Source organism: Triticum aestivum, chromosome 5D (assembly GCF_018294505.1).
Source record: "Triticum aestivum cultivar Chinese Spring chromosome 5D, IWGSC CS RefSeq v2.1, whole genome shotgun sequence".
Taxonomy (NCBI): Eukaryota; Viridiplantae; Streptophyta; class Magnoliopsida; order Poales; family Poaceae; genus Triticum; species Triticum aestivum.
Window position 1 is genome coordinate 200,751,454 of NC_057808.1, and position 13,742 is coordinate 200,765,195.

A 13,742-nucleotide genomic window follows, 5' to 3' on the forward strand; every position below is an offset into this window, starting at 1 on the left:
AATATAAAAGTGTTTAGTAAAGCCCATAAACATCCAAAACGGATAATATATTAGCATGAATACTTCATAAATTATAGAAACGTTGGAGACGTATCAACATCCCCAAGCTTAATTCCTGCTCGTCCTCGAGTAGGTAAATGATAAAAGAAATAATTTATGAAGTGTGAATGCTAGCAGGTGCACAAGTTTGATCAATGATAATTTCAATCACCTTTTCTAGCATCATTATATATCATAACAGTAGCTCAACTCATAAGACTTTTCATGATCAAGTAACAAACTATTCACATGTTAAAGTATAGATCATAAACTTTCTTGAAAACTAACAAACCGTGTTATTAGTCATCAAACAATTACAACTCATCTTATTTTCAGGAAGAGTCTATGTCAGAGCTTTGATTTAGCAAACTACACATACTCAACTATCATTTAGTCTTTCACAATTGCTAACACTCACACGATATTTATGGGTTCAAAGTTTTAATCAGACACAGAGAAAGATAGGGGCTTGTAGATTCGCCTCCCAACCTTTTACCTCAAGGGTAATGTCAACAATAATAGCTCATGATGCCTTACATCCAATTGGATATATATATCAGAATCTTTCCAACACAATGTGCTTGCCAAAGGATAAAATGTAAAAAGGAAAGGTGAAGATCACCATGACTCTTGCATAAGGTAAAAGACAAGAACAAAAGATAGGCCCTTCGCAGAGGGAAGGAGAGGTTGCCATGCGCTTTTATAGCTGGATGCACAAAATCTTAATGCGAGGGAACGTCACTTTTATATTGCCACTTGTGATAGGGACCTTTATTATGCAGTCCGTCGCTTTTATTGCTTCCATATCACAAGATCGTATAAAGCTTATTTTCTGCACACTAAAAGATCATACATATTTAGAGAGCAATTTTTATTGCATGCACCGATGACAACTTACTTGAGGGATCTTACTCAATCCATAGGTAGGTATGGTGGACTCTCATGGCAATACTGGTTTAAGGGATGTTTGGAAGCACAAGTAGTATCTCTACTTGGTGCAAAGAATTGGCTAGCATGAGGGAGAAAGGCAAGCTCAACATGTTGGATGATCCATGACAATATACTTTATTTCGGATATAAGAAACCATAACCCATTACGTTGTCTTCCTTGTCCAACATCAACCTTTTAGCATGTCATATTTTAATGAGTGCTCACAATTACAAAAGATGTCCAAGATAGTATATTTATATGTGAAATCTCTCTTCCCTCAATATTCTTTCATGAATTGTTCAAGTGACCAATACAATGTCTGCTAACCTTCAATAAATTTACCACCTCTACTTCTCCTATGTGAATCATTACTCCCCATGGCATAAGCATATGAAACATATATAATTTTAGATTTATGATATTCGCTCATTCAACTATTTACTCATAGGATATAAGTGAAGCACACGAGTAGATGACAAACTACTCCAAAAAGATATAAGTGAAGATCAATGAGTAGTTAAATAATTATGTAGCTATGTGAAGACTCTCTCTCATTCAAGAATTTCAGATCTTGGTATTTTATTCATACAGCAAGCAAAACAAAATAAAATAGAATGACGCTCCAAGCAAAACACATATCATGTGGTGAATAAAAATATAGCTCCAAGTAAAGTTACCGATGAAAGAAGACGAAGGAGGGGATGCCATCCGGGGCATCCCCAAGCTTAGGCTCTTGGTTGTCCTTGAATATTACCCTGAGGTGCCTTGGGCATCCCCAAGCTTAGGCTCTTGCCACTCCTTATTCCATAGTCCATCGAATCTTTACCCAAAACTTGAAAACTTCACAACACAAAACTTAACAGAAAATCTCGTGAGCTCCGTTAGCGAAAGAAAGCAAAACACCACTTCAAGGTACTGTAATGAACTCATTCTTAATTTATATTGGTGTTAAACCTACTGTATTCCAACTTCTCTATGGTTTATAAACTCTTTTACTAGCCATAGATTCATCAAAATAAGCAAACAACACACGAAAAACAGAATCTGTCAAAAACAGAACAATCTGTAGTAATCTGCATCAAACGCAAACTTCTAGAACTAAGAAAAATCTGCCAAAATAGGAAGACCTAGATAATTTTATTATTGATCTACTGCAATTGGAATCAGTATTTTATCACTTTCTGGTGATTTTTAACAACTGTTTTCATGAGCAGAAAGTTTCTGGAATTTTCAGCAAGATCAAATAACCATCATCCAAAAAGATCATATAGGTTTAACTTGGCACAAAGACTAATTAAAACATAAAATCACATCTAACCAGAGGTTAGATAGATTATTTATTCCTAAATAGAACCAAAAATCAAGAAACAAAAATAAAATTGGGTTGCCTTCCAACAAGCGCTATCGTTTAACGCCCCCAGCTAGGCATGATGATTTCAGTGATGCTCACATAAAAGATAAGAATTGAAACATAAAGAGAGCATCATGAAGAATATGACTAGCACATTTAAGTCTAACCCACTTCCTATGCATAGGGATTTTGTGAGCAAACATCTTATGGGAACAATAATCAACTAGCATAGGAAGGCGAAACAAGCATAACTTCAAAACTTTAAGCACATAGAGAGGAAACTTGATATTATTGCAATTCCTATAAGCGTATATTCCTCCCTCATAATAATTTTCAGTAGCATCATGAATGAATTCAATAATATAACCAGTACCTAAAGCATTCTTTTCATGATCTACAAGCATAGAAAATTTACTACTCTCTACATAAGCGAAATTCTTCTCAGTCGGAATAGTGGGAGTATCATAAGAGACTCGAATACTATAAATTGTTTCCACGTTAAAAGAGTAGTGTTCAGAGAAAGGGTAATCATAATCATGACAAGTTTTATAAATATAATCATCACTACTCTTTATAGCATAAGTATCATCACAATAATCATCATAAGTAGCAACTTTGTTCTCATCATAATCAATTGAAACCTCTTCCGAAATAGTGGAATCACTACTAAATAAAGTCATGACCTTTCCAAATCCACTTTCATAAATATTATAAGATTCAACACCCTCCAAAATAGTGGGATCATTACTTCCTAAAGTTGACACTCTTCCAAACCCACTTTCATCAATATAACCATCATAAATAGGAGGCATGCTATCATCATTATAAATTAGCATATCAAAACTTGGGAGACTAAAAATATCATCTTCATTAAACGTAGCATCCCCAAGCTTGGGACCAACATTAATTGCAGCAAATATATTCTCAAAAACATCATCTTCATCAAATATAGCATCCCCAAGCTTGGGCCTTTTCATATCATAAGCATAATCAATCTCATCATTAATAGTGTGGATAGCACCAATAGTATAGCAATTATCATCATCACAATGAGTAATAGGAGCAACATCATTTGGGAGAGATACCTTTCTACCTTTGCTTCTCCGTATTTTCTTTTTCTTCTTCACATCATGTGTGGGTTCAATCCTCTTTTTGGAGCTCCTTATTAATGAGATTGGTTGAATAGAATGCTCCTCCTCGTTACCTAATTCATCATAAGAAATAATAGGAGAATATTGGGAAGTCTCTTCCCTTTCGTTAGTATTCTCTTCATATTCTATTTGTTTTCTTTTCTTTATGTAATTGGCAATATAAGGATTTTCAATGCAATTCACCGCACAATACATATAAATTTCTTCTAGATCAATATCGAGGAATTTCTCAAGGTTATATTCTGGAATATGCTTAGTTTTACGTTTCATTCTTCATAACCCAAAGCAAACTAAGTTCATTATGATGTGCAAGGGAAATCAAGTCATCACAATTTTTGGACAAGATTCGATCATGAAACAATTTGCATTTGATATTTAAATGACTATGTTCATTGCAAAGTTCACAAGTATGGTGAAGAAATTTTAAATTTTCAGCACAAACATCTAGCTTCTCTTGCAACCATTTAGTTTCTAAATACTTATGCCTCTTGCAAAATCTATCTTCCCTATTTGGTGTGTACTTGCAAACTCTATGCACTCCACAAAAATTGACATGCTTATAAGAGACATTTTCATCATGACTAGTGCAATCATCATTAGTACTATGGATATTCAAAGAGTTCATACTAACAACATTGCAATCATGCTCATCATTCAAAGATTTAGTGCCAAACATTTTATAGACTTCTTCTAGCACTTGAGCACAATTTTCCTTTCCATCATTCTCACGAAAGATATTAAAAAGATGAAGCCTATGAGGCAAACTCAATTCCATTTTTTTGTAGTTTTCTTTTATAGACTAAACTAGTGATAAAACAAGAAACTAAAAGACTTGATTGGAAGATCTAAAGATATACCTTCAAGCACTCACCTCCCCGGCAATGGCGCCAGAAAAGATCTTGATGTCTACTACACAACCTTCTTCTTGTAGACGTTGTTGGGCCTCCAAGTGCAGAGGTTTGTAGGACAGTAGCAAATTTCCCTCAAGTGGATGACCTAAGGTTTATCAATCCGTGGGAGGCGTAGGATGAAGATGGTCTCTCTCAAACAACCCTGCAACCAAATAACAAAGAGTCTCTTGTGTCCCCAACACACCCAATACAATGGTAAATTGTATAGGTGCACTAATTCGGCGAAGAGATGGTGATACAAGTGCAATATGGATGATGGATATAGGTTTTTGTAATCTGAAAATATAAAAATAGCAAGGTAGCAAGTGGTAAAAGTGAGCGTAAATGGTATTGCAATGCTAGGAAACAAGGCCTAGGGTTCATACTTTCACTAGTGCAAGTTCTCCCAGAAATAATAACATAATTGGATCATATAACTATCCCTCAACATGCAACAAAGAGTCACTCCAAAGTCACTAATAGCGGAGAACAAGTGAAGAGATTATGGTAGGGTACGAAACCACCTCAAAGTTATCCTTTCTAATCGATCTATTCAAGAGTCCGTAGTAAAATAACACGAAGCTATTCTTTCCGTTCGATCTATCATAGAGTTCGTACTAGAATAACACCTTAAGACACAAATCAACCAAAATCCTAATGTCACCTAGATACTCCAATGTCACCACAAGTATCCGCGGGTATGATTATACGATATGCATCACACAATCTTAGATTCATCTATTCAACCAACACAAAGAATTTATAAGAGTGCCCCAAAGGTTCTACCGGAGAGTCAAGACGAAAACGTGTGCCAACCCCTATGCATAAGTTCACAAGGTCACTGAACCCGCAAGTTGATCACCAAAACATACATCAAGTAGATCACGTGAATATCCCATTATCACCACAGATAAGCACATGCAGGACATACATCAAGTGTTCTCAAATCGTTAAAGACTCAATCCGATAAGATAACTTCAAAGGGAAAATTCAATCCATTACAAGAGAGTAGAGGGGGAGAAACATCATAAGATCCAACTATAATAGCAAAGCTCGCGATACATCAAGATCGTACCACCTCAAGAACACGAGAGAGAGAGATCAAACACATAGCTACTGGTACATACCCTCAACCCCGAGGGTGAACTACTCCCTCCTCGTCATTGAGAGCGCCGGGATGATGAAGATGGCCACCGGTGAGGGATTCCCCCCCCCCTCCGGCAGGGTGCCGGAACAAGGCCCCGATTGGTTTTTCGTGGATATAGAGGCTTGCGGCGGCGGAACTCCTGATCTATTCTCTTCCCCGATGTTTTTAGGGTATATGGATATATATAGGCGAAAGAAGTCGGTCAGGGGAGCTACGAGGGGCCCACGAGGGTGGGGGGCACGCCCAGGGGGTAGGGCGCGCCTCCCTGCCTCGTGGCTTCCTCGAAGCTTCCCTGACGTCTACTCCAAGTCTCCTGGGTTGCTTCCGTTCCAAAAATAACTCTCCCGAATGTTTCATTCCGTTTGGACTCCGTTTGATATTCCTTTTCTTCGAAACACTGAAATAGGAAAGAAAACAACAATTTGGGCTGGGCCGCCGGTTAATAGGTTAGTCCCAAAAATAATATAAAACTGTTTAGTAAAGCCCATAAACATCCAAAACGAATAATATAATAGCATGAATACTTCATAAATTATAGATACGTTGGAGATGTATCAGTGAATAATGAGTTAGTTGCGGGATGATGCATTACAGAACGAGTAAAGAGACTTGCCGGTAACGAGATTGAACTAGGTATGATGATACTGACGATTGAATCTCGGGCAAGTAACATACCAATGACAATGGGAATGATGTATGTTGTTATGCGGTTTGACCGATAAAGATCTTCGTAGAATATGTAGGAGCTAATATGACCATCCAGGTTCCGCTATTGGTTATTGACCGGAGATGTGTCTCGGTAATGTCCACATAGTTCTCGAATCCGTAGGGTCCGCACGCTTAACGTTCAATGACGATTTGTATTGTGAGTTATGTGGTTTGGTGACTGAAGTTTGTTTGGAGTCCCGGATGAGATAACGGACATGACAAGGAGTCTCAAAATGGTCGAGGGGTAAAGATTCATATATTGGAAGGTTGTATTCGGACATCGGAATGGTTCCAAGTGATTAGGGTAATTTACCGGAGTACCGAGGGGTTACCGGAACCCCCCGGGGAAGTGTTGGGCCATCATGGGCCTAAGGGAGAGAGAGGGAAGCCCGCGGGGATGGCCGCGTGCCCCCTCCTTGGGAGTCCGAATAGGACAAGGAGGAGGGGGCGGCACCCCCCTTTCCTTTCCCTTTCCCTCTCCTTCCTATTCCCTCACGTGGAAGAAAGGAAAAAGGGGGGTCGAATCCTACTTGGACTAGGAGTCCAAGTAGGACTCCCCCCCATGGCGCGCCCCTCCTGGCCGCCGGCCTATCTCCCCCCTCCTTTATATACATGGGAATGGGGCACCCCAAAGGCACAACAAGATTTGTCTTAGCCGTGTGCGGTGCCCCCTCCATAGTTTACTCCTCCGGTCATAGCGTCGTAGTGCTTAGGCGAAGCCCTGCGCGGATCACATCACCACCACCGTTGCCACGCCGTCATGCTGACAGAACTCTCCCTCGACCCTCTACTAGATCAAGAGCTCGAGGCAAGTCATCGAGCTGAACGTGTGCTGAACACGGAGGTGCCGTATGTTCGGTACTTGGATCGGTTGGATCGTGAAGACATTCGACTACATCAACTGCGTTAACATAACGTTTCCGCTTTCGGTCTACGAGGGTACATGGACACACTCTCCCCTCTCGTTGCTATGCATCTCCTAGATAGATCTTGCGTGATCGTAGGAATTTTTTTGAATTACTACGTTCCCCAACAGTGGCATCCGAGCCAGGTCTATGCGTAGATGATATGCACGAGTAGAACACAATGAGTTGTGGGCGATAATAGTCATACTGCTAACCACCAGCATCTTACTTTGATTCGGTGGTATTGTTGGATGAAGCGGCCCGGACCGACATTACATGACCGCGTTCATGAGACTGGTTCTACCAACGTGCTTCGCACACAGGTGGCTAGCGGGTGTCTGTTTCTCCAACTTTAGTTGAATCGAGTTTGACTATGGCCAGTCCTTGTTGAAGGTTAAAACAACACACTTGACGAAAAATCGTTGTGGTTTTGATGCATAGGTAAGAACGGTTCTTGCTAGAAGCCTGTAGCAGCCATGTAAAACTTGCAACAACAAAGTAGATGACGTCTAACTTGTTTTTGCAGGGCATGTTGTGATGTGATATGGTCAAGACGCGGTGAGATATAAATTGTTGTATGAGATGATCATGTTTTGTAAAAGTTATCGGCAACTGGCAGGAGCTTTATGGTTGTCGCTTTATTGTATGAAATGCAATCGCCATGTAATTGCTTTACTTTATCACTAAGCGGTAGAGATAGTCGTAGAAGCAATAGTTGGCGAGATGACAACGATGCTACGATGGAGATGAAGGTGTCAAGCCGGTGACGATGGAGATCATGACGGTGCTTTGGAGATGGAGATCAAAGGCATAAGATGATGATGGCCATATCATGTCACATATTTTGATTGCATGTGATGTTTATCCTTTATGCATCTTATTTTGCTTAGTACAGTGGTAGCATTAAATTTCAAGGTATAAGTGTTCTCCCTGAGTATGCCCCGTTGCTACAGTTCATCGTGCCGAGACACCACGTGATGATCGGGTGTGATAAGCTCTATGTTCACATACAATGGGTGCAAGCCAGTTTTGCACGTGCATAATACTCTGGTTAAACTTGACGAGCCTAGCATATGCAGATATGGCCTCGGAACACTGAGACCGAAAGGTCGAACGTGAATCATATAGTAGATATGATCAACATAGTGATGTTCACCATTGAAAACTACTCCATCTCACGTGATGATCGGACATGGTTTAGTTGATATGGATCACATGATCATTTAGATAACTCGAGAGATGTCTATCTAAGTGGGATTTCTTAAGTAATATGATTAATTGAACTTTAATTTATCATGAACTTAGTACCTGATAGTTTTTTTGCATATCTATGTTGTTGTAGATCAATGGCCCGTGCTACCGTTCCCTTGAATTTTAATGCGTTCCTAGAGAAAGCTAAGTTGAAAGATGATGGTAGCAACTACACGGACTGGGTCCGTAACTTGAGGATTATCCTCATTGTTGCAGAGAAGAATTGCGTCCTGGAAGCACCGCTAGGTGCAAGACCCGCTACAGGAGCAACTCCGGACGTTATGAACGTCTAGAAGAGCAAAGCTGATGACTACTTGATAGTTCAGTGTGCCATGCTTTACGGCTTAGAATCGGGACTTCAAAGACATTTTGAACATCATGGAGCATATGAGATGTTCCAGGAGTTGAAGTTAATATTTCAAGCAAATGCCCGAGTTGAGAGATATGAAGTCTCCAACAAGTTCTATAGCTGCAAAATGGAGGAGAATAGTTCTATCAGTGAACACATACTCAGAATGTCTGGGTACCACAACCATACCTGACTTAGCTGGGAGTTAATCTTCCCGATGATAGTGTCATTGACAGAGTTCTTCAATCACTGCCACCAAGCTATAAAGGCTTCGTGATGAACTAATTCCCGAGCTCTTCGTGATGCTAAAGGCTGTGGAGGTAGAAATCAAGGAGCATCAAGTGTTGATGGTTAACAAGACCACTAGTTTCAAGAAAAAGGGTAATGGGAAGAAGGGGAACTTCAAGAAGAACAACAAGCAAGTTGCTGCTCAAGGGAAGAAGCCCAAGTCCGGACCTAAGCCTGAGATTGAGTGCTTCTACTGCAAAGGGACAAGTCACTGGAAGCGGAATTGCCCCAAGTATTTGGCGGATAAGAAGGATGCCAAAGTGAAAGGTATATTTGATATACATGTTATTGATGTGTACCTTACTAATGCTCGTAGTAGTGCTTGGGTATTTGATACTGGTTCTGTTGCTCATATTTGCAACTCGAATCAGGGGCTACGGATTAAACGAAGATTGGCTAAGGACGAGGTGACGATGCGCGTGGGAAATGGTTCCAAAGTCGATGTGATCACCGCCGGCACGCTACCTCTACATCTACCTTCGGGGTTAGTTTTAGACCTGAATAATTGTTATTTGGTGCCAGCGTTGAGCATGAACATAATATCTGGATCTTGTTTGATGCGAGATGGTTATTCATTTAAATAAGAGAATAATGGTTATTCTATTTATATGAGTAATATCTTTTATGATCATGCACCCCTGAAGAATGGTCTATTTTTGTTGAATCTCGATTGTAGTGATACACATATTCATAATATTGAAGCCAAAAGATACAAAGTTAATAATGATAGTGCAACTTATTTGTGGCACTGCCGTTTAGGTCATATTGGTGTAAAGCGCATGAAGAAACACCATGCTGATGGGCTTTTGGAATCACTTGATTATGAATCACTTGATGCTTGCGAACCATGCTGTCGGCGTTCTAGGAACGTGGGTCCCCAGACTTGCCTGCCTGCGGCCCACGGCGTGGCTCCACTCGCGGCCCAGTACGGCCCGTCTTCACCAGCAAACACTCAAGACCCTCTCGAGGGACCAAGCCTCGCGAGGCGGACGACACAAGACCTCCTCATGGGCAGCCTCACCAAGCTGGCTCGCGAGGGGCAGAGAGATCAAGGCAAGGCGAACCTCGCGAGGTTCCAATGACGTAAGCCATGACGACCAAGGCCAGGCGGGTGCTAGGCGAGCACCAGCGCGCATAGTGTCCTCGTTTCCACTTTGGTGCTAAGGAGGCAAGCACAGGCGAGGAGTACCGAGGCATCAGGCAAAGGTTTCCATATCGGTGCAACGAGACCAAGACCAGTAGGACGGCAGGATGGAGGTCACCGTGGAGCCCAAGACGGCGTCACCACCAGAGCCTTTGGCAGGCGAAGACCACCTTTAGTCAGGATAGCTTGTACTAGCTGTCCCCCTTCAAATTGGCCGCTGTGGCATCCCTTCCCGCTCAATATTTGGGGAGAGGACCATGGCCTTTATAAATAGGACTAGCCACCACAGTAGGGGGAAGGGATTCAGACCATCCTCACCCACACAAGTTTACCAAGCACAAGAACACCTCACCTCAGGAGGCTGTTCTTCCCTTGTACTGTTCATCCTCAGCCCAAGAGGCAATCCACCACATCACACTGGAGTAGGGTATTACACCACAACGGTGGCCCGAACCAGTATAAATCTCGTGTCTCTTGTGTTGCGAGTTCGTCAAGCTAGGCTTTGAGATCGCGGTGAGGCTGAGGGCGCGATCAGGTAGGGGGAGATCTTCGCGCGCACTCCAGTGTTCGAACCTCAAGGGTTTTGTCGGAACCCGAAATCCGACATTTGGCGCGCCAGGTAGGGGTGCGCCGAAGCTTTCCTTCCATCGATCTGCGTCCCGTCGCTTCATCGCATCCATGGCGGACGCACGCCGAGCTCGCGTTGAGCACCGGGCCGCCCTCGCCGCCCGCGTTGCTCAGACGGCTCCCGTCAGCGAGCCTCCCCATCGTTCTCCGTCACCTTCTGCCAACGCCGCCACCGGCCCGGCGGGAAACGAGCAGCAAGCATCCTCGCTGTGCCCCTTGGTGCGGCGGGACGGCCGCACCGCCACTCCATCGCTGACCCCGGCCGGCTCATCATGTCACGCTTGTCGTACTCCCATGGACGCGCAGGCCACGTTGTGCATGGCACGCGAACTCCTATGCTACCGCCCCGCCGATGACCTCTATGAGGACTGGTTGGACCGCATCGCCGAGCTCGTCAGCGCCGCAGGGGGCTCCCCTGCGCCATCTGTCTCACTGCCTCGCCCTCCACCAGCTACAGGCGACGTGGCTCATGGAGCGCCACCACCACCACCTCCGCACCAAGACGGCGTCCTGGCGCCAAGGCATGCGGCCCCTCGGCGCGACTCACCGCGTCGGGCGCCCGTGCGCGAAGAAGGAAGCTGCCAAGAAGTTCCTTGTCCGCAAGAAAACGCTCCCGCGCTCCCGGCACCACTACGACAAGACCGTGCGCCGCCTGCAGTGGCGGTGCGTGGACATCAAGGGCAGGCTCCGCATCAGCAAGGGTCCCGGTGGCCACCGCGGGCTGCCGCGCCTTCACTCCTGAGCTGTGTATCATCGCATGGCCGGGCAAGTTCAAGCCAAACCTGCCTCCATGCTACGACGACACCCCCGACCCCACGGAGTTCCTGCAACTCTACGAGCTGAGCATCGAGGCGGCCAACGGCGATGAACAAGTCATGGCAAACTGGTTCCCCATGGCTCTCAAGGATGGCGCTCGTTCGTGGCTCCTGAACCTGCCTCCAGGCTCCATATCTCCTCCTGGATCGAGATGCGCGACCGCTTCGTCGCTAACTTCCAGGGCACTCGCGACCGACCTCCGGCCGCGGGTGACCTGCGCCGCATCAAGCAGCAGCCAAGAGAGAACCTCTAGAAGTACATCCAGCGCTTCAACAACGTTCGCCTCAAGATCTCCAAGGCGACGGACGAGGCCATCATCTCCGCGTTTTCCGATGGCGTCCGTGACGTCAAGATGAAGGAGGAGCTCGCCATCCACGAGGAGCTGTGCATGTCCTTGGAGTTGTTCAACCTGGCGACCAAGCGCGCAAGGGCTGAGGAAGGGCGCCTTTCCCTTCTCGAGCTCCCAGCTGCCGACCTGGAGGAGAAGAAAGCCAAGGCCAAGGACATGAAGCGCAAGGGAGTGGCCGTACTCGCGGCGGAGCCAGACATGAAGCGCGGCCGGGACCAACCAGAGTCATCCAAGAGCAGCCGACCATTTTGCGCCTTCCACAACGTTCACAGCCACAACACCAATGATTGTCAAGAGCTCAGGGCCATTCGAGACGGATGCCTCGGTCGACGCCCCGAGCGCAACGACCGGGGCTACGGCCGAGGAGGAGGACGTGGCGGAGGACGCTGGGACGACCGTGGCCTTCGCCAGGAGTGGCGTGACCGGCCTCGTGAGGACCGCTGGCAAGATCAGCCTCGCGAAGGCGCCTGGAGGGATCAGACTCGCGAGGACCGTCCTCAGGGCAATGTCGGTCTTCCTCCACTACCGCCACCACCAAGAAGGAACGACGACCAGCATCAGGACGAGGGGGCTGGGGGCTTCCAGGAGCCGCGAGCTATCGCCTTCATCTTGGGTGGAGCTCAAGCCCCAGCCTCTTAGCGAATCTTCAAGCAGTTTGCTCGCGAGGTGAATGCAGTCCTCCCCAGGCTTGAGGCCACACGCCCGCTTAGGTGGTCCAAGTGCGCCATCACCTTCAGTTCAGTAGATCAGCTCAAGTGCGCGGCCACCGCTGGCGCCTTCTCGATGCTTTGCTCACCCGTCATCAGCAACATACAAGTCACCAAGACCCTCATCGACGGCGGCGCAGAGCTTAACGTCCTGTCCGTCGAGACGTTCGACAGCCTTCAAGTGCCCTACGATCAGCTTCAGCCTACCAAGCCCTTCTCAGGAGTGACCGACGGTTCCACCATGCCGATATGGCAGGTCCGCCTCCCTGTCACCTTTGGACAGCGCAACAACTACCGCACCGAGCTCATGGACTTCGACGTCGGCCACATCCGTCTGCCATACAATGCCATCCTTGGGTATCCGGCCCTGGCCAAGTTCATGGCGGTGACACACCATGGCTACAACGTCCTCAAGATGCCAGGAAGCGGCGGAATCATCACAGTCCCCTGTGAAGAAAAAGATGCAGTGTGCTCCCTCGAGCACGCCTTCCAAGCAGCGTCAATCGAATACCCCGACAGCAATGCAACACAGTACCCTCCTGAGGTCGTCCCCAAGAAGAAGAAGCAGCTACTCCGCACAGGGCCTCAGGAGAGCGGCGCCGCAAGCGGAGCCACGTCAGGATCGGCGCCCGTGCCTGGGGCGCCTCCGTCCCTCGCATAGGAAGGCGCACCTGGCGCCCTCCTCGGGCAGGGCTCGAGGGCTCTCTTCTAGAGGGCCTCCGACCTTGCCAACATCACGAGGGAGGCGCTCGGGCACCATGTGGAGGCGTGCTTCACAACACGTTTCCGTCAGGAGGACACCAGGCGAAGAGCACCCGGCGCTCAGGAGTTCATCGCCAAGACCACTCAGGAACTGTAGGATGCAAGAGCCATGCACGGCGATCGCCGCTCACCTGGCGTGGCTCCCCATCCAGGCGAGGATGGCGGGCTGTGCGTCTGCATCGACATCCTAGGGCTTAACAGGGCCGCATCTCATGAGCTTTTCTGGCCTTCGCGCATGGGACGGTGCGAGGGCCCGCCTCACAGCTACGTTCGCATGCCTTTTGGCCTGCCAAGCGTGGCGTCCGCCTTCCAGCGCAACCTGCGGAG